General features: G+C 35.1%; 2 long non-coding RNA genes across 6 annotated transcripts; both read right to left on the minus strand.

Annotated features, from left to right (window-relative positions):
• Positions 1–3438: 3438 nt before the first annotated feature.
• On the minus strand, positions 3439–7346 carry LOC147479851 (uncharacterized). Its single transcript, XR_015204918.1, has 6 exons — positions 7033–7346; positions 6752–6902; positions 6527–6663; positions 4660–4766; positions 4430–4537; positions 3439–4129 (listed from the first exon to the last, which is right to left on the minus strand). It is a non-coding gene; the product is annotated as an uncharacterized LOC147479851 (long non-coding RNA).
• Positions 7347–7601: 255 nt separating this feature from the next.
• On the minus strand, positions 7602–11895 carry LOC147479852 (uncharacterized). Of its 5 annotated transcripts, none has more exons than XR_015204767.1 (6): positions 11620–11895; positions 10049–11353; positions 9576–9615; positions 8956–9226; positions 8776–8871; positions 7602–8534 (listed from the first exon to the last, which is right to left on the minus strand). It is a non-coding gene; the product is annotated as an uncharacterized LOC147479852 (long non-coding RNA). The 5 variants fall into 5 exon arrangements; XR_015204765.1 differs by lacking the exon at positions 9576–9615 and having other exon boundaries at positions 10049–10329; positions 11278–11353; positions 11620–11882; XR_015204766.1 differs by lacking the exon at positions 9576–9615 and having other exon boundaries at positions 10049–10224; positions 11278–11353; positions 11620–11881.
• Between the last annotated feature and the right edge of the window lie 8701 nt (positions 11896–20596).

The raw sequence follows: 20596 nt of genomic DNA on the forward strand, positions 1-20596 counted from the left end.
AATATGAATACCATTATAAACACAGAAGTAATTTTGAGCTGAACATGTAGTGCCCTTCATGCACCTCAATGTGGTGAAATATTTTATCCTAATACTCACACGGCCCTATTTAATATTTTTCCCAACACGCAGATAACATTATCCCCAAATCCCTCGGCAATAAATCAATTTTGCCAAAAAATTAGAATAACTTGTAACATATACTTGTACTAATTAAAATAAAAAGTTTGAATGAACCCAACCAAATTCATATGTACATAGATATATGACTATGATTATTAATCCAATGCTTGTCTTGTTTCCTGTACTATTGTTGTTTCAACCTTTTTGGATAATGTGTGCCTATGTGGCTAACACTACTATCCAAACTGTTGGTTACACAAACTTGCCTTCGAAAAATAAATAATAATAAAATAATATTTATTACGGTGACAAAATATATTACAAAGATAAAATCTTCAGTTCATTGTGAGAAAGATTCCCAAAATTTGGTTGCACTCACACACACACAAACACAACAGAAATGATAGACATAAATAGAGATGAGTTCAAAAAATTTCCAGACACTATCTAAGTCACTGAGCTTGCAATAACATATGATGAAGATGTTGTAAGAAGTCATGCTTGAGTGCGGGGGTGCCAATTCCTGTGAGCCTATTTATCTGCAAATTGCATGAGCCAATACATGTACCTTTCAAAGTCAAGTTATAGCGAACAAAAGAACGTTTTAAACCCGCTGCTGGTCTTCATCATTGTAGTACTTAGTAAGATCCTTGAAATCAATCTCCACCTGACAAATTCCTTCAATTAAATCCTTTAATTAAAATGTTGTAGCTATGAACTCCAACAGGATTAAGTTAATCTCATCATTATGTTTCTCATGCATGACTAAGCCCAAAAATAACAATTAACTATTGAGATACTGATTTTCAGTCTAAACTCTCTTCGTAAGTGAAAAGATTCCACCATTTTGTTTCCACAATACTCATGATAGTTGAGCTACCCCCATATCTCCCCATTCCTCCAAGGTCTCAATAGCATTACTTGTGTTAGTAGGCCTGTGCAATAGATTATATATAGTAAAATGTCATCAACAATGTCACCAGGTACATTATTTTTGAACCATTTAGTTTCAGTAATTTAAAATCTCCGACTAATAGAAGGTAAAACAATTAAGATATGTACCAAGTGTCCAAGTCCCACCGGAACTTTTTCAATGCTTGCGGCTACTTACTGAATTATCAATTTAAAGTAAAAAAGGAGACAAAGATTACAAAATTGCTTAAAAAGTTAAAATCAAACTTAAAATACATCGTCACATTAGTATTTATGATATTAGACCAATACATATTATGACATCCCATTCAACTTTCAATATGTAATATTGATTTGCCACAGTGCCCTACATATATGTTGAAGCACCATCATTCCCCCTAAACAATTTTTCTGAATGTTGGAAATTTGACTATGATTAAGTATCAAAGACTTTGATATATCCACATGAAATAGAAGAGAGATGTGAGGGTCACAGCTACAGAAGAAATTAAATACATCAACTCTCTTACTTTTTAAAGAAATTACATCCCTATAAGCACTCAATGCAAGGGATGTAAATTTAGAAGAAATTCATAGGTCAAGTCAATTCATTGTATGTTGCAATTATAGACGACTGAACCCCTAGCCTCATCAGAAATTACTATTTGCAAAAGAGAAAATGGAAAAAGGGTCTCAAACTTAGCTTAGGGAGTTGGTAGGTAAAAGTATTCAAATGTTTACGCAATATTGTGTATTGTGTCTCATATAAGTGGTATGATCATTAAAGAACAATAAAAAGTCATAATGACACTAAATCAGTATAGTAAGAGTTGGTTTACTCACTGTTGAAGAACAATAAAGTAGTGACTGTTGATTACCGTAAACCAAGAGGTGCTCCGAATAATGTCTGGAAATTACTAACCATGCAAAGGAATGTTGTAATTCTGAAATCTGAGGACATTCAATGAAAGAACACTTAAAAAAAGTAAAGTATAATCGGAGTAAAAAAAAAACTCAATATTAGAGCAAAAGTAGAAAATTCCACAGATAATAGTGGATTCCAGCACTATTAATTTCACAATAGGTATGTAGAGGACTTGAACATATAACATCAAATTACTGGCTTGGACTTGGTGTATTTGACGAAAATGTCTTGTACAAACAGTAGGGATTGATGTGTGTTTATATATATATCCACCCTATGGTAATCAAGAGCAAAATAAGCATTTTCTTCAAAACCCTTCTTATTAGGTCTTACTAATCGGCAACTATTTTACCTAAAAAAAAAACTTTGAAATTACCTGGAGAAGAATATCGCTTAGAACCTTAACATGTGTATGCGCCTTCAGGGTGGCAAGTCTGAATTAGTGAGGGCATAATAAGAGCTATGAACTATCACAGGCCAATCACGGGATTGACCTTGTGCAACTTCACCTGAAAACTAAATCTGAAGGTTAAAACAAAGGTGAGGATTGGTGACATGTGCATAAACAACAGAGGTTAATGCAAAAGAATGTACCAGAAGCGTAGAATACTTGGAACCAACAAACATTAATCAGCTATGGTGAAGCAAAGGAAGCCCTCAACCCCCCTTACCATGATATATGCAAGAAGAAAAAATGATATTAACTCAAATCTCCAACTATGATGCCCAAGTCAAGGTCCAATACAAAAAAAGTTCAATGTTATAACGATCGTGCGCTCAAGGTTTTCGTAAGGATAGGTACAACAGATGCAAACATTGTTTTCTATTTCTCCTTGTAGTAAAAATGTACTAAAAGAAAGCTTTCATTGGTATCTTATTTATTGTCTTTCTGTAATCATAAAACTTAAATGACCAATGCCCTTGCAAAAGTTATTCTTTTTTATTTTTATGATATTTTGGGGCAAAAAAGCAAAAGACCAAAAGTTGACCTGTTTGTGTGACAAATTGCATTCTCAATACTCTCCCCACCCCCTGCTTACCAGGAAATAGGTGACGACGCATAGCTCTTATCTGATACACTTCATATGCAAGACACTGCTCATTCATATGGAAGTCCAAGCCATCAGGAAGTCCTAAAACTCTTTCGAGTTTTGACCCTTGTTAGGGAGCTGAGTTCAACATCAAGGTTCAAGATTTTCTTATAAAATGAATATCTGGTTTTTGGTAGCTTTGCACCCAGTTCTCTGGTAGGCACTTCATCCCAAGTAAGTTAGCTGGCACCTGCTAAAAAATACGTTTGGTCACAACAGTGAGCCTGATGTTCTTTTTGTAGCTTCTCCCAGAGGCATAACATCATTCTTGGGTTTTGGTAATGTGCGAGAATATAATCTGATTCACACCCATATTATAAAACCAATCATCATTGATGTAATGTATGCCTTGACCACTCTACTTAAATTGTTCAATCCAAATGCCCATTTTTCTACATCTTCAAGTTTTTTTTTATTTAAAACTAGATTAAGGGTTATGGCTGACCTTGACCTGTATTAAAACCTCACATAAATCTTTGCATCTCTATCCTCTTTTACATATACGCTGAGCTTCTCATCAAGAGGCTGTATGAAAAAGTTACAAGATTGCTCACTAGATATGCTAGCTAAATAGTCAGCAGCCCTGTTAGATTCTCTGTAAACATGAACCACAGACACAGTGTAGGGGCCGTTCATGATGATCTTAATAGCAAGTACCAAGTTTAGGCAGTACCACGGTGGTGGTTCCTTATCTGTGAGTATTCTTACAGCTCTGAGAGAGTCAGTAGCTACTATAATCTTAGACTTGTTTATCTTTTGGCACCCTTGCAGCCCAAGCAGAATGCCCTTTAGTTCTTGGTAAAGTACCGACCTCAACCCTCCTTCACTGGTGTAGGCCAGTAGAACCTCCCCTTCGCTATCTCTTATAACTCCTGTTGCACTACATCTCTCGTCTATCATTGAACCATCAGCGTTCAATTTCACTACATTTTCTGGAGGCTTGATCCATAGACATGGGATCGGCTCCTTTCTCTTGTACTTTGCTTGAAGCCCAAGTCTTTCAATTAGAATCCTCCCTCTCATTGTGTCTTCAATCTCTGAAATCTGGCTTTGCAGGTATGTTTTCAAGTTTGAAGAGCTAAAAAATGAAAATTTTCACATCAGTTGAGAAAAAGGTTAGAGGAAGGAACCAATAGTCTCATATTGGGCTATATTAAAAAGAAATACAGCTCATCAAAATATGTGCAGTATAAGATGGAATTATAAGTGGGTACTTCTTAGAAGCTTACATCTTAGATCAGTTAGTGCATTTCTGTTGAAAATCTTAATTTTGCCTTTCCATTTGGTAATTTAAATTGATACAGGTTTTAAAGTTGTACAAAGGTGCTGATCCCAGAATCTTTGTATTGAGAAGAAACTTGATTATGTGAATAGATACCTTTAGAGTTATTTGTTGGTGGCCTTGAACGATGAATTTTGCAATGTCCCGTGAGAGAATATATCCCGGACCATGAGCCCATGGTGGAAATGATGCATGAGGCCACTCCTGTAGAAAGAACCAACAATTTTCTTTGAAGAAATTTAACATAGAAAGATACCTCACTGCTGGTATACCATTTGATGTCTCTATCTCTATGCAGTGATGACACAAAAGATATGAGACCATACAAGAGAGAATTAGAAGTCTTTTTCCCGAGCCTAGATATAATTTCTTCAATTCTGACAAAAGCATCATCATCTGTTTTCTTTATATACTTAGCTCGGAGAATTTTGGTCTGCAAATTTCAAAGTACTAAGTATCAAAGCAAGCAAGAACGTAAAGATATATTAGTAGAAAGAACGTAAAGAAATTATCTGAAGAAAGAACTTTGCTCAATACAACACAAATTAGTCAAAAGTATTAGTAGGATTAGTGAAATAAGCAGCTCTAGCATGTTTAAACTTCAAACTTTTAAATTATTCAAAAGTTTACCACAGTCGAAAACAATAGCTTGCTTTAACACTATCTTAAATTTGAGCATCCAACTCAATATCTTCCATACTATGACGCAAGGCTTGTGGAACCACAGACAATATATCTCAACGTGCCCCTTCAGGTGGACCACTTTTAGTTGGTGACATGGAAAACATAGGTCCTTGGGCCAGATACTAAAATAGCCCAATCTGATCGATACCATCTTAAATTTGGAGCATCATACTAAAAACAATCAGCTCAAGTCCCAAATAAAAATCAGGTTAGACCCGGGAGGAATTTCACTCCCCTCAATCAACCAATGAGTGTAATTCTACCTCAACTCCTCCAAAGGGGTTGCTAACTTTGTTGGAGCACAGGCCTGTTCCTGATCCTTTGCCTAGGTGGTATAATCCGAATGCCCATTGTGCATATCATCAAGGTCAAATGCATGCTACTGACAGCCTTAAAGTTCATAAAATAAATCTCATATTTTCGATCAGCAATAGATAGTGTGACAAAATCCTTTCGATCAGGAAGAAAGTGCTGAAGAGAAGATCAATCGCGGATTTTTTAAGGAGGTTTTTGTTTTGGGTAAGTTATTATACGCCAATTGGAATTCTTTTTAGGTTATAGTTGGATCCTAATTAATCATCAAATTCTTAAGTATCGGTTTCCTAACAGAGAAGAGCAATAGTAGGGGCAGTTTTTAATTCTAAGGGCAGTCAATATCGGAACTAATAATCACAACTCTAGCATGATCCAAACAAACACTATTAAAATGTTCTTCTCCAATACCCACACGCATACACATACATAAATTGATAGAGTTGCTTGAACAAATGAAAAAAAGTCAGACCACCCAAGACTCTATCACCACTTACTTTAAAAGCGGAAATACCTACACCAAATTAGAGCTTATTACTTGAATTGCTTGTTTAACCATGTTCAACTTTGTAAAACAATAGTAATAGACTAACAATTGGCACATCCTTTGTTTTTACTTGTAAACCTCACGAAATAGATTAATCAATGTGATTCACGAACTTTTCATCCACCAAAATTTAGTTATAGCAACTCAACACTATAAGGTGTAGGCTAAAAATATAGCCCAAGTGGTGCCTAATAGGCACCCGAAGTGTTGTTGTACTTGTTTTCTTCCAAAAAATTCTAGTTTGAGGAGTTCAACATGGTCCAGAATAAGTTATTCCTATGGGTTAACAAAAGAACTTGAAAATATAGCAAGGTCAAACCCAAATGTTCCTTACAGCAACTAATAATAACATACATTTGAAAGTGCTTTCATGACTTGGTCATAGACGTGGACAATATAATGTAAAATCAATACACACCTGCTAATACCTAGTGGTTTCATTTTTATGCTAAGACGAAAGATAAAACTACAACCCACTTCCAACCAAATGAGATCAATATAGCAACAAAGGAGAGCAACATATTGCGACGTAAAACCATTAGTCCCGTACTTACTTAAAGACTCATCACAAATACTCACATAACTAATTTTCCTATTGGCCCAAGCATCCTTGGTCAAGTGTAAAAAAACTGTGAGGGGTCAAAATGTACCTGGTTTTGGTCATGAAACTGAAGCACCATCAGAGGGCAAGATTCAGAGATTTGATATTTCTGGTTAGGAGGAGATCTCTCCCAGTATTTGCTCGCACAGTCTACACCAAATGTAGGAAAGTTCCATCGCCTCCTACCTATTATAAATCTAGATTATATCCCATACATTACAAAGCCAAGTAGAAAATAGAATCAGAATGTGTCTTATTACTAACTATAGCTTACCTTATTTGCTATTGTTAGATAATACAGCGAGCAATGTTTATGCAATCCCCAGGGCGAACGATATGAGTGAGAGCTAAAGCTAATGCAATCACCAATCACAAGGGAAACATACCAATAACTCCAGTCCCCATTGCCAAGAATTGCAAAATCACTTGAAAAACATTGGTTTCATATCTATCAGTTCCGATTTTTATGAAATTTGTAATCTTCACTTCCAAGTAAGTTTTACATTTAATAGTATATTAAAAAAAATCATATAACTAAAGTAAGTAGATGGTTACCCCAAGGGCTAAAGACTCATCAGAAGAGTTGAGCTGCCGGCAATCGTAATCTATGTCATTCCCACCTTCTTCTCCATATGCTTTCTTTAACAGTGGTTCACCTTTCGCTTCAGGAGATATGAAGCTTAGTTTCCTCTTCCTCTACAAAATAAAGCTTCTCTTTGAATTTTGCAAAAGTGACTGCTTAGGGACTGATGTTGTTGAATACTCAACAGGCAAACTACCAACATCTGGTTTACGATGGCTATAGTAAATCAAATCTTCAGAGTCTCCATTACTTCTCATATCAGAGTAATATGATCCACCAGCAAAATTTGCATGGGCCAAAGTGCCATAACTAAATGACTTTCGAAGATTAGACTCATCCTTGCTGTCCTCCAACTCCCCTTCCTCGCTATCATCAAGGGAATCTGTGTCAAACAGATATGTGAGGTCTGCGTACTGTCCTCTTCCTCACGTGCCTTCTTTACTCTTCGAGTAGATACATAATTTTTGAGAATGTTCACTTTTCTCGGACACCTTTAAGAGTTTAAAAGTTTATCTATCTCGATGAGAGCCACGAATGGGAGATAATAGAATTAGTGATACTGCTCTCTGCACTGTCTCAGAATTTTCTTGTGTTGTTCTTAGTTCCAATAACTTGAAAAATAACTACCAAAAAATAAAGCACAATGTCATAACAGAAAACTGGAGAAATGCAGTCATAAAAAAAAAACAATAAATATATCAAGAGGAGTCTCATATGGATATAGAAGGATGAGGCTCAGCGACACCACTCGCGAGTCAGAGGCATGCTAACTTCAAATTCATCTTTCCCAGCTTTTGAAGCATATTCTGCAAGATTTAACAATGTTGTTCCAAAGATTGTACTCAAAAACAGAATATGGCAATTGATATATGGCCATAGGTTGTTATTTTTTTCAGTTTGTACTTCCATTGTACTTAAAGACAGAATTGCCATATGGAATATAGGGCTATTGCAAGCGTATATAAGATTTGTATCGAAGCGAGCACTTAAAGTTGAAAGAAACTACCCCTATTTAAAATAGCTTTTGATATTGAGTGACTATTTCCTGGATTCCAGAAAAAGTAATGGTTGTTGCAGTTTGATTAGAACACGTTAAGTGCCTGGTGTAACAAAACATAATCCATAAGTAACAATAACGATTGAGGAACTTTGCATATTCTTGCTCTTACTGTGGCAAGAAAACTTGAACTAAATAGCACCTATATAATACTAAATGCTCCAACCGCTAGTAACAAAAAAATAAAATAAAAAGCATGCAAATTAATAATTAAAAATTGAATGATGAAATTTGAGTTATCTCTTTGACAACAACGCCTTCCAGTTTCATAATAAAACCCCACTGATCAATTTTTCCAAATAAAAATAACAATTCAATCAATACGATACCCTATTCAGTCAATACATAATAATATGTTAATTATTAATTACCTATTATCTTGGTTGAAAGAAGCACATAGAATTCGCGTAGAAGATGCTGAAGAAGAAGAATGGAGCTCGAGTAAGAGAGATGCTAGATGTTTTGAGAGAAGAATGGAGAGTTTTGAGGTTTCGGGTTTGTTTTGAAGAAAGGTTTGTTTTTTATTTTTTTGGGTTATTATTACTTGCGAACAATTGAAATCAATAATATGATAATTACAGAACTAAAATGCAACATCAAAATTGAGAAGATAAATTAGATAAAAGAAAATGATTATTAAGAGCAGATTATTAATTACCTGTGCACACATTAGAATCAAATGTCTCAAAAAGGCATTCTCCATGACACTATGCATTCACTGCTAAAAATCAACCCATTCTTTCCTTCTGTACACCTATATCAAACAAACTTAAAAATCAATCAACCAATAAAAAATAAATGAAGAATACATTCGTAGGAAATTCAAAAAATAAACTACCGCTTCATTAACTTCACTAAGGAAGGTTATCTTTTGCCCATTTTGCGTTCCATTTTCAAACTGTACTTCCACCTACTTTTTCTACAGTACAACCCTTTTCAACCTTTGCATTGAGAACAGAGGTCCATATTCATTGATGGACTCTCTAGTGCCTTTTGTGAGAGTGATAGCTTCTTGGATGTCCCATTATAAAGCTCCTCCAAGATAACCTTCAGTGGATGCATCACATCCTCGCCCCTTCTTTGCCTTCATCCTATGCTGCTCCCACCACCTAGTGACAAATTTCTTGTCAGACTTGCATTCCCATATACATAATATATTTAAATATAAAAAATCAATAGATTTATACAAATCAGTAATCTTAAAACGAACTATTGAATTAAGATATATCCATAACCTATAGATTATACTCACAAAAACATATGAGCCAGGAGAGTGATAAAGGAGAAAAGGTGCTAGAATACTACTTACGTCAATCAAAGGGATTTCAACCGTTTGCTTGGTTGCTGGTTTAATAGTAACCGTAGTAACTGCATGCATCAACTAATACTGGATAGTGATGGTATTCAACCATGATGGATATGGAAACCTAACTTGCATCATGCAAACCATTCACTAACCTTTTGTATGCCTTACACATGTAAATGTAGTCCTTTTAAGCTGATACAATAGAAAAAGAATTATTATTGTTGGCTTGCAACAATCACATTCAATTGATTAATACAAACTTCGTGGAAAAAATCTCTAATGTTTAAACACTGTATGTTCAAAATGTGTAAAAATATAGCACTCTTCAAAAAGTTTCTTGGCCAATAAATTATTAAACAAAGCTTAATATACATGAATGAGAACCATTTCTAATTCACATAATTAATAGGAATAGGTGTCTGACTATTTCTTAGAAATATAATGGTTTAGTAACCATAGTATTGTGTTTAGACTCGATATAAAGTGAGCAGCATAGGGTTTTTTAAAGCTAGCTACATTAGTTGAACTATCAAATCAAAGCTTCAACCAAGTCGGTCTAACTTCAACATAGTTTTAAAGTTAGTCTAAATTAAATCCAACATAGCTTCAACCAATAGGAAAATACCTTTGTGTTTTGCCGAAAGGAGAGACATTCACGGTGATCCATAATTGTTCTAGTTCTTGTCGAGCATGCTCCTATTGTACATGGCTATCCTGCTCTTACTCTAAGCATACTCGAGCGTGCTGCCACTGTACTTGTCTATCCTGCTCCTGTTTTAAGTAGAACCCGAAGTGCTGCAACTGTACATGCATAGCCATCTTGCTCATGTTCTAGTTGTTGTCGGTCTTGCAACCATTGTTCAAGCCCATAGTTCTCTAAGTTAAGTATATTCCACAATCTAGTTTCTAATACCACACAAAGTACAATTCTAAATTACTAACCGTTGGACCAAAAAAGATCCTTGCGTGGATGGCATACACCTTATATCGATTCTAGGTATATAAGTGTATATATTCAAATACACATATAAACAATTTCCTAAGAATTGATATAAGGTGTATGCCATAATTCATGCATGCACTTGAAAAAATTATGTTGGAAATGACAAAAAAAATTTGAACATCAAAATCCAAAATAAATCTTTTCAATATCTAAAGGAAGTAGTTTACTTGAAAAAAGCATGGCAACCCACCAAAGAAGCGCCTTTATAAGTTCTGGAGGACGCCAAGGATGTAGCGTAGAATGAAAACATTTAAAAACACAACATATAATCTATTGTAATATAAACAACAGAGTAGAGAACCAACGTATTTTGAAATCACGACAACATCTAACTTGTTCTTCATTGTAAATAATGTCAGAGAGAGTGTATATAACATCTGAAGGTAGACAAAAAAAAAACAATGAAAATGATTACCTTTGCTTAGTTAAAATACATAGACCTACTATCTCCTACCATCTCCTCCCATCCATGGTCACCTTAACTCTCTATTTCAGGTGAAAAAATAAAAGGCATTTCTTACTGGAAAGATATCCATGGACCCTTTACTTGTGAATAACCGGTAGTTGCTTCCCTGTACTTCAATTGTAAGATTATACGAACCAAGTAAATGCGATAGCCATTAAACCTAATAAACCAAAAATAATCTGGAGCGACCACTCCCCCTTTACTTTCCTTGTCCATAAGGATATATATACTAACATACTGACCACTCTAGGTTCACCAATTGTCGACTCCTGCTCTCCTACTCTGCTCTCTAAATTTTGCTTAATAACCAAATTTTATTCCAATGCTCTTATTAAAAAAGAGTATAGCAGATAGTTGGAGTAGAGGATAATGTAAAATCAAATACCTTGAGCGGAAATCCAAGCACTCTGAAGGTCAGAGCCAAGCTTCAGCAATGCTGATTAAGAATTTAGAGAAGATCTCTGAAGATAATGACAATCTTTGATTAGATGGAAGATTTGGGGAGGGAAGTTTAAGAGAATCAAGGTATAGAATCTGGCATAAATCAAAACTTATATTAATTAATTACAAAGTTTTTGCCAATTGCCGCCATCCACCTATGGTTATATTATTCAGTTTGAATAAAAGTATGCCTCCATTCAATGATTCAATGATGTTTAAACTTAATTATGTATATTGAGCCTTAGATGTAGACATTGGTGGAAATGAATAAAGCTCAGAGATTCACCTTTTTAATTATTCGTGGGTTTGTTTTTTCATTTTACTCGTGGATTTTTTTGGTTACATTTGATTTCCATTTTAAGTTTAAGTTGGAGACAAAGTTTGGGCATGGGAGAGGTGAATTCGATGAAAGAAACTCTCTGGGCGATCATCGAGAATGAGCAGATGCGATTTTTTTTTGGTATGGAGACCGTGATTGAAAAGAAAGGGTTTTGGGCTTTGTTTTGTTTTCTTCAGATCAACAAAAGGATTCGCCTAAATTGTCGGGAGTAAAAAGGGTACTTAAAATTTGATTACGTGGACACCCTCACGTAACAGGAAAAAAGACTGCTATTATATATACTAGCCATTTGGCCCGGCCTATGGCCGGACTTACTACATAGATAGCTAATGACTCAAAAGCCTAAAGTCCACTTGAATAAATAATATATGTATATTGATAGCTAATGATTCATTGAATACTTTGTTTGAAGAGTTTATGTTTTTCTATTTTTTTTTAAGAGATGAAAACAATATATGCACTAAGTAGCAGTCAAAGGTGTAACATATATCAATTTATTAACTGTGCCTATATTGCTAGCAGCATAGCTATAAAGGATCGGGAACAAATGCAACAAAATATAAGTTACTTGGTCAAGTGGTTTGATCTACAAATCGTGTAAAGCATAATAACTGTTTATATGTATTTGTGGATCATAGAAAGAGTTTTTAGTTTTATCAAATTGTGTGCAAATTTAAAGAATATAAATAGAATCTTAAGTTAGTTTGGCCTTCTCAAAATACATACACAGTTCGAATGAACAACTAAGGCGGCATCATAACAAAGAAAAGATGGAGTTTAAGGAAACTACATTCTTAGAAAGTCAGAATATATACTATATGGAGCTTGGATCTTTAAGTAGCTAGGCTTACAGATGGATGCCATTAAGCTTAGGAGAAGGTGGCCGAAGGAGAAACCAAACTAACATAATTTAAAGTTAGAATATATACTATATGGAGCTTGGATCTTTAAGTAGCTAGGCTTACAGATGGATGCCATTAAGCTTAGGAGAAGGAGAAACCAAACTAACATAATTTTCTATGAATGACTTTATTTACCACCTATTCAACCAAATCCCTCCATTCAAACTTAGTGACTCCATATATATAAGCATAAAGGCAGCAGAACTCAATTTGAAAATCACTACAAAAAAAAAGAATTAAGAAAGATTGGGAAACATATATTTTTTTATATAATTCCATACAATGCAGATCAAAGTTAAAATTTTCTAGTTCACCATGATAAATCATTTCAATGCATGATCAGGGAAATACAAACTTTTGTTCTTACCATATTAAACGTTTGTTAGAATACATTCCATTAGAGATAACCTGTTGACTACAACTCCTCATCGAGCTTCGTATTGTTACTCTATGCTTTCTACAAAACGTGAGTAGACACTGAAACATGATAAAGTCAAGTAATGCTGAGATATGTAGAAAGAGGGAAATTCCTTTTTGCCTTTACAAATTTCTAATTTTCATGAATAAAGTCTGTATATGTCAAAACCCTATATTTCTAGACATTACACCCACCCTCTGATAGGAATTTTTCCTTTGTAGATCACTTAGGTATTCAATAATCACAGAGTCATTCCTGATGCAGAAGTCCATTAATGAATCCTAAAAACCCGACAAAGTTCAAAGGTGTGAAGTAATACCTTGCATAAATATTTACTAGATACCAATAATATAAAGATATCTTCAATTATAACCAAATTATTTGCTTAAAACATGAACATCTTTCCAAACTAAACCCAACGTATATAGAATATTGTCTCCTCAAAAGCTTAATTATTAACTAACACCTTAGGGGACTGAATACTAAGATTTCAAATGACACCTAACTGTAAATCCTCAACACGAACTCCATGGTAGTTATCTAAATCCAACTATTTCCAATAGCAGCACATTTATTCCAGCGCGCATAACTAAGTTATTTGTCTTATATCCAATTTGGAATGAAACAAATGTACTATCAAAGAAATGCACTTTGCCTAATGATGCTTCACAGAATTGCATTGTTCTTCATACCTCTTTAAATTATATGCATTGCAGGTATATTTTAACAGGTCATCCCTATTAGAAGTAAAACCATTTTCTTGCATATATGTAGTTAAAACTTTATATTGGGCAGTGAAATTGAGCCAATTACGAATCATGCATTCTCATTCCCTGTCATGTTTATTCCCAAACCACTTTCTCCAATTAGTTGAAGCTTCTTCTTTTGTCCAGAGAGACCAAATATGTTTCTTCATTTTCTGGCGAGATTGAAGAATCTCCTGTGGTGTGTTACACTATGCAAGAAGCAGTCTATTCTTAATCAATGATCTTGGTGTATATATTTCTTGAGATTGAAGGTCTAAACTTTTCCTTAGCAAATAATTTTCTTTACTAATGTTAAAAAGATGGAAGCAAGACACGATAGAAAAACTAACTAAAGATTTAAGGAAACAAATATATCACAGTAGATATTGAATTAATGACATATATGAAATTCAAAAGAAATTGGAAATTAAAAGCGTTAGATATGATGGAAATTCAAAAGAAATTGGAAATTAAAAGCAATCAAAAAGAGAAGTCATACCTGATTTGCAAGTAGAAGCTATGAATGGTGAAAGAGATTCCGAAAGTTTTTCTTATCTCTTCTCATACAATTTTGGTGATGAGGGATTGAACAATCTTGGAAGTATTGCTGATGAGAAGAGATGTTTTCATTTTGATGGGGAGTTCTAGGGTGGAAGACTTGATTAAATTTTGTAGAAGGCAAAGGGGGTTGCTGAAACGGCTGAATAAGACAACGGGAGAAGATGAATATTGTTGTTTCCCGGTTAGGGTTTTCATAGATTACGGTTCCATTTTTTGATGAGAGAGAGAAGTTTGTGCTTGAGTGGTTGGAGTAGTGATGATGTGGCGATGGAGTGATTCGGCTCCCCTACACCAAGGTAACTTACATCAGATTGGCTCCTCAATAGGTACAGAATCAATACCAGCTGCTATTTCTCCCTCTACTTCATTGCTAACAGTGCCAGGAATTTCTTGGCTCCCCTCCTCCTTCTCAAACAAAGACTCGTCTTTTATTATATATCCTCGTCCTTTATATTTTTGCATGACAAAACTGAGTAAAATAGTAGTATAAATCAAATGTATGAGAGCATCTCTAATGTACCCCTCATCCCCATCCATTTCCACTTAGATTGTCAAAAGAATGTCTTTGATGGTTCCCGATTTCTTCCCCATTGCCATAAATTCAGTATCAGTTTCCGCACTCCCACAGTTTGGTGGTCAAAGCAAGCAAATAAATGTCACAAACCTCATTCTAGGAGGTTTGTTGGCAAATTAAGTGTTGAACATCTTACTTTTGGAATACTTGCTTTCAATTTTTTCAGTAAAATAAAAATTAGAAAAGCAATCAGTTTCACACAATACTGTCCATCATCCGTTTTTTTACCCAATTCTTTACATGTAGGGCTATCAAGAAATCCTCACAGAACACTAAAAAAAAGTGTTATGTTATTGTTTTTCATTACAGTTTTAACTGTCTTAATGTGGAGTACTGTGCAATTATGCAAATGACATTACGAGAACTCCGCGAGGCATGTCCCATGGCTTTAGGCGGTATTCCCACGCCTACATGACACATGTCCACATGATGCGGTGCACCTAGCCATCTCATGCAGAAAAGCGAATAGTAAATAAGTTCATGAAGCAACCAAAACACCTTTGCAAGTGTTATCGAAAAGATGAATTACAACTTACCTGGCGATATCAAGTAAATTCTTTAAATAACTCTATGTTTGTCGCCCATGCATCATCATGTTCATATCCAAACCCAGTAACCAGAAGAGATCTCTCTACCTAAGATGGAAGTGGAAAGAAGTTTCTCTGCTCTCTCCAAAGCAATCTCTGCATCATTGACACGTTTAGTAGCCTCAACTTCAAATCATGCCACATTCTCGCGCTAGGTGCATTATATTTGCCACATCCTCCTCTGCTTCCAAAGCATTCATTTGTGCTCTCTCTGCGACCTCACTAAGTTTGTCTACTTCCTTCTATATCTCTTCTTTTCTACTTTGTAACCAACTCAACTCTGACTGACATTTTTCCAAATTATTTATACAGTTGACTATCTCATCCTGAGCAACCAAAAGTACCTCTTTTCCCTTCAAACCGACGCCATTTTTTTTTTCCCATTCTCTCAGATCACCCCTCATGAATCATCAACAAAGATACCCGCTTCTTTCGCAGATTCTAAAGCGAATTGAAGTTTAGCTTCTGCCATAGAAAACGCCATGGTTGCTTTCTGCATAGCTTCTTTCGTAACACCCTCCTCATTAATAACATCTTTAATATTACCCAAAACAAAAAACGGCGGCATTCAGATTTTTTGAGAGAGAGAGAAATTTGGTTTATGGAACGCGAATTTTGAACTTCTTTTGCCATTTCTTTGACCGTATCTTGTAAAAACTTTGCATATTCTATCCTTGCAGTAAGTTAGGGTTCCTGAGTTACTACTTTGGAGAGCTCTCACTTTTCAGGTTTCTTTTTGTTTAAGAATGGAGATAAGAGCTAGGAAGAGAGAGGTTTCTCTTTTAGACTTTCCGTTTTTTGGTTTTTTTTATGAACAATTGAAAAGGGCGTGGATTTGCTTTTTTTTTTCTGCGGAGGGTGACGTGTCTCTATTAGAGTAAAAAGGGGGCTGACGTGTTTCACTGGGAGCATTCTCAACTACTCAATATTCATGGTTTTTTATTAGAAGTCTTTGTATTTTACATTACTTTTTCCAAGCTAATTATTTTGGGTCCATATTGTTTGGACTTTCTCAATAACTATTTTAACCCATACATTGATATTGAATCTATTTCAAAAAAGTATTTTGCTTTGCATAATGATTAATTGAATTCAAATATACGAAGTATAATTATTGGTCCTTTTGTGGTGACATTCTGTCATTCTAGGATCCATTGCTAGGTTCCAATTGTTTTGAACAATATTTAAAAGAGTCATATCTTCTGACGGATTAATAGTCCCAAGCAAATCAAGACAGTCATTTGATTTTACATATAATGAACCATAGAGGTGCTCAATACAATTCCTGGATGACTGTGAAGTGGAATGATCAATAAAGTTGCTATACAAAATTTTCATATCTGCAAAATAGGGCAGAACCCAAACATATATATCCCAACACTTCATTAATCCACACCTCCTACAATATCCCAACAACTCAAAATCAAAGTGGAATTAAATTACAAAATTTAGGGCAGAACACTAAATTAGTAGGTCTTGATAAGAACTTGAAGGCTTACAGAGACGATATCACACTTAGGCAAGTGAAGATATTTCATTGTAGGCGGGTACTGGAGGTTCCCATTGCGTCTCGTTCTATTAATCCATTGATTGGAACCTCTGCATGTATGTATCACTGTGTCCTGATTCAAACCCATGTCAGATGGCTTGATTTGTCCTGTCATACATACCTTTGTCCACTCAACATGAAGCCGCCGGTCCTGTCTTCCAAATTTCGCCTTGTTAAGTCCTCGAATTGCATCCTCGGCATCTCGCTCATCATCCATATAGACAAAAGCAAATCCTATAACATTAACAAAAGGAAATAAAATCTGGTAGATACCACACAACTACCAAAGAGGAATAAAAGAAAATCCAGAATCTCTATGTAAGGATCCCATTATCAGGAGATATATGGTTGAAGAATTATAAATGTAGACACTTACTTTTTCTTTACCTAAGAGAATCGCTAAGCTTTTCGTTCCAAACTCTTCATCTCCATCCATATCAGGTATATCCTAAAGTTCTTCTATTAATCCATTGATTGGAACCTCTGCATGTACGTATCACTGTGTCCTGATTCAAACCCACGTCAGATGGCTTGATTTGTCCTGTCATACATACCTTTGTCCACTCAACACGAAGCCGCCGGTCCTATCTTCCAAATTCCGCCCTGTCAAGTCCTCGAATTGCATCCTCGGCATCTCGCTCATCATCCATATAGACAAAAGCAAATCCTATAAAAGCAACAAAAGGAAATAAAATCTGGTAGATACCACACAACTACGAAAGAGGAATAAAAGAAAATCCAGGATCTCTATGTAAGGATCCCATTATCAGAAGATATATGGTTGAAGAATTATAAACGTAGACACTTACTTTTTCTTTACCCAAGAGAATCGCTAAGCTTTTCGTTCCAAACGCTTCATCTCCATCCATATTAGGTATATCCTAAAGTTCAAACCAAATTACAAAATTTATACTCGACTTAGAAGTCAATATATATGCTATTACAGACTTTTTCCTATATGTCCAGATCCGTTTTTGAGATAATTTTGATATAATAGATTAGTGATCTCTCACAGCACTGCAATTCCATCTCATCTTCTAGTTCAATGCTACCGTAACTTTGCGCAAACATTAATGTAAGAATAAAGTTAGCACTCCCTTTTCATATGGGGTTAAGTGATTAACTGGGTTAAGGCAAGGACGATGGGGACCATGATGAAAGAGAAGGAGTGAATTCTAGGAGTTGAGAATTTGGACTACGTACTCCACCTAAGCCATTTAACAATTGTAGTTGTTCACCAAAACCAACTAATATTTAGTCCCACTATATTCAATGCAAATGGAGCCTTCACAAGGTCACCCATGTACGCGTACCCCAGGATCATCTACCTATCTAAACAAAAATAGAAAAAATCAAATCAATTTTTCCCAGCACTAACATTTCTTGGTTATTGTAAATGAGTCACGAAAGGGAAAAAGCTAACATTAGTAGTATGCCTTCTGCATTCAGAACACCCGGTGTACCAACCAGTGTCTTTGTTCCTTACCAACTTTTTTGTTTAGAAAATAATATTCACGTTTAAGGATTTCTGAATATGATTGATGTAATACCTTGAGTACTGAGACAACAACTGCAAACATGCACATGAACACTGTGGCCAAAATTGATGATCTTGTAAACGCCATAGGCTTCCCAAGTACATATCTCTGGAAGTTAACATAGATGTTATGAACTCTTCTATTATATGAAATAAACTTGAGATATATGGCTAAGATAATCTGATGATACCTGGATGTGAAGGAAGACGCAAATTTGAATAGAAAATGCTCTTGCACCCATGATGCAAATTGCGCCAAGAATAGCATTACTCTTCCATCTAAGAAAGGGAAACTAATGCAAAAGAACAAAATAATTTAAAGAAATTTATATGAGGAACTATACTACAAAGTAATCTACTTTTTCGAAAAAAAAAATCAAATAAGTTAAAAACACTTACACCAATAGAATATGCACCTCCAAATGCAAAGAACGTAAGAATGGCACATAATAATGGTGGCGACTGAATCATTATTACCATAACAATATTCTGTAGAATTAAGGAAACCATTTAGTGACTGTATTAACTTCTTTCTGTATTAGACATAGTAACAAAAGTGATAATTTTGGAAGAAGAGAAGAATAAGAGAGAGGGTTTGAAGAGATGAATTTTTTTTTGGAGAGTTGGGAGTGTTTTGTAGAATTGAAAAAAAAGTATAGAAAGAGGTTTTTATCTATTTTGGGTTATGAACAATTGAAATCCCCAAGAAAGGGCGTAGAATTCCTTTTTTTATGTAAAATCTGATGTGTCAGTCTCAGAGAAAAAAGGGGGGCTGACGTGGGTCACTGGGAGCATTTTCCACTACTCAGTATTAATGGTCTTTGATATAGAGATAAAGAAGGGTACATTTAAAATTTGCCCTCATATCATGTATGCATCCCCTTATTCTCTTTCTTTTCAAATGATTAGTTGTAGATTTTGTCGTTTAGTCATTACCACTTTCGTTTTGTTCCAATAAATTGTTAGGGTTTACAAATGAAATAGCGAAAAGCCAATTGAATAAGAAATGATTGAATTAAAAACATGGAATAGAATTTAATCAAGAGGGCCAAGTTCATAGAATCGTTTAAGTTATATAGACTTCTATCTGTCAGGTTATCATTGTCCAACTAACAAAAAGGTTTGTTGCATCCTTTGTTTACTAAGATGAAAAATTAGCAAAAAAAAATATGCAAAATTAGCAGAGGGGTTTGTTATTCAAAATACACCTTTTTTACTCTCACAAATGCTCAATTCATGAATATGGCTTTGGCAAAATCTCATATTGACCACAAAAACCAATAGGTAGCGAAACCAATCCTTCATCACAATATATAAAAAATGATAATAAATCAAGTGGTTTGAAACTTTGAATAATAGGATGCATACCTGGTTGCTACCCATCCACAATTTAAACTTTGAATCAAGTGTAGTTCAAGCATTTCCAATCGCCCAGTCTGAGTGCATCTGGAAATGAACATAATAGGATTCATTCACTGTTGCTATTTCAAAGCGTACTACCCAAAAGCACCAACAAACTTGTCGACACAACAAAATATATATGTTCATTCCAAAAATAAATAACGATAAATTATCACAAAAAAATAGTGTTTCAAAGAGAAGTAACTAAATAACCAAAAGAGCACATATCATATGCAAACACGCACGACTAATTGCCATTCTCGATTTCGGTCTCGGTCCCTTTCCTTCCCATGTTCTCTGTCTCGATCATGAACATACTCTCGAGGTCGATCTCTACCCATGTCCCTCTCACGGTCCCTCTCTCTCTCTCTGCTCTGCTTCTGCGCCTACCCCTCTCGAAAGAGTGATCATCCCGGTCATTTGATAAAACAATATTTGTAGATTTATTGTTGAATAAGAAGATGGAGTGATCGTTGGGGAGGGAGAGAGAAAAGCGTTTTTAGGGTTCTAAAAATCAAAATTCTTTGTAGGTTGGGTTTTTTGGTGTGGCAAACTTCCTTTTTTGTCTCCTATTTTTTTGTAATCTCCCTTTCGACGTGCACACCCTCACAGCACTCCAAAAGGGACTGCTATTACGAAATTTTTTAA

The sequence above is a fragment of the Coptis chinensis genome, chromosome 8, assembly GCF_015680905.1.
Source record: "Coptis chinensis isolate HL-2020 chromosome 8, ASM1568090v1, whole genome shotgun sequence".
Lineage (NCBI taxonomy): Eukaryota > Viridiplantae > Streptophyta > Magnoliopsida > Ranunculales > Ranunculaceae > Coptis > Coptis chinensis.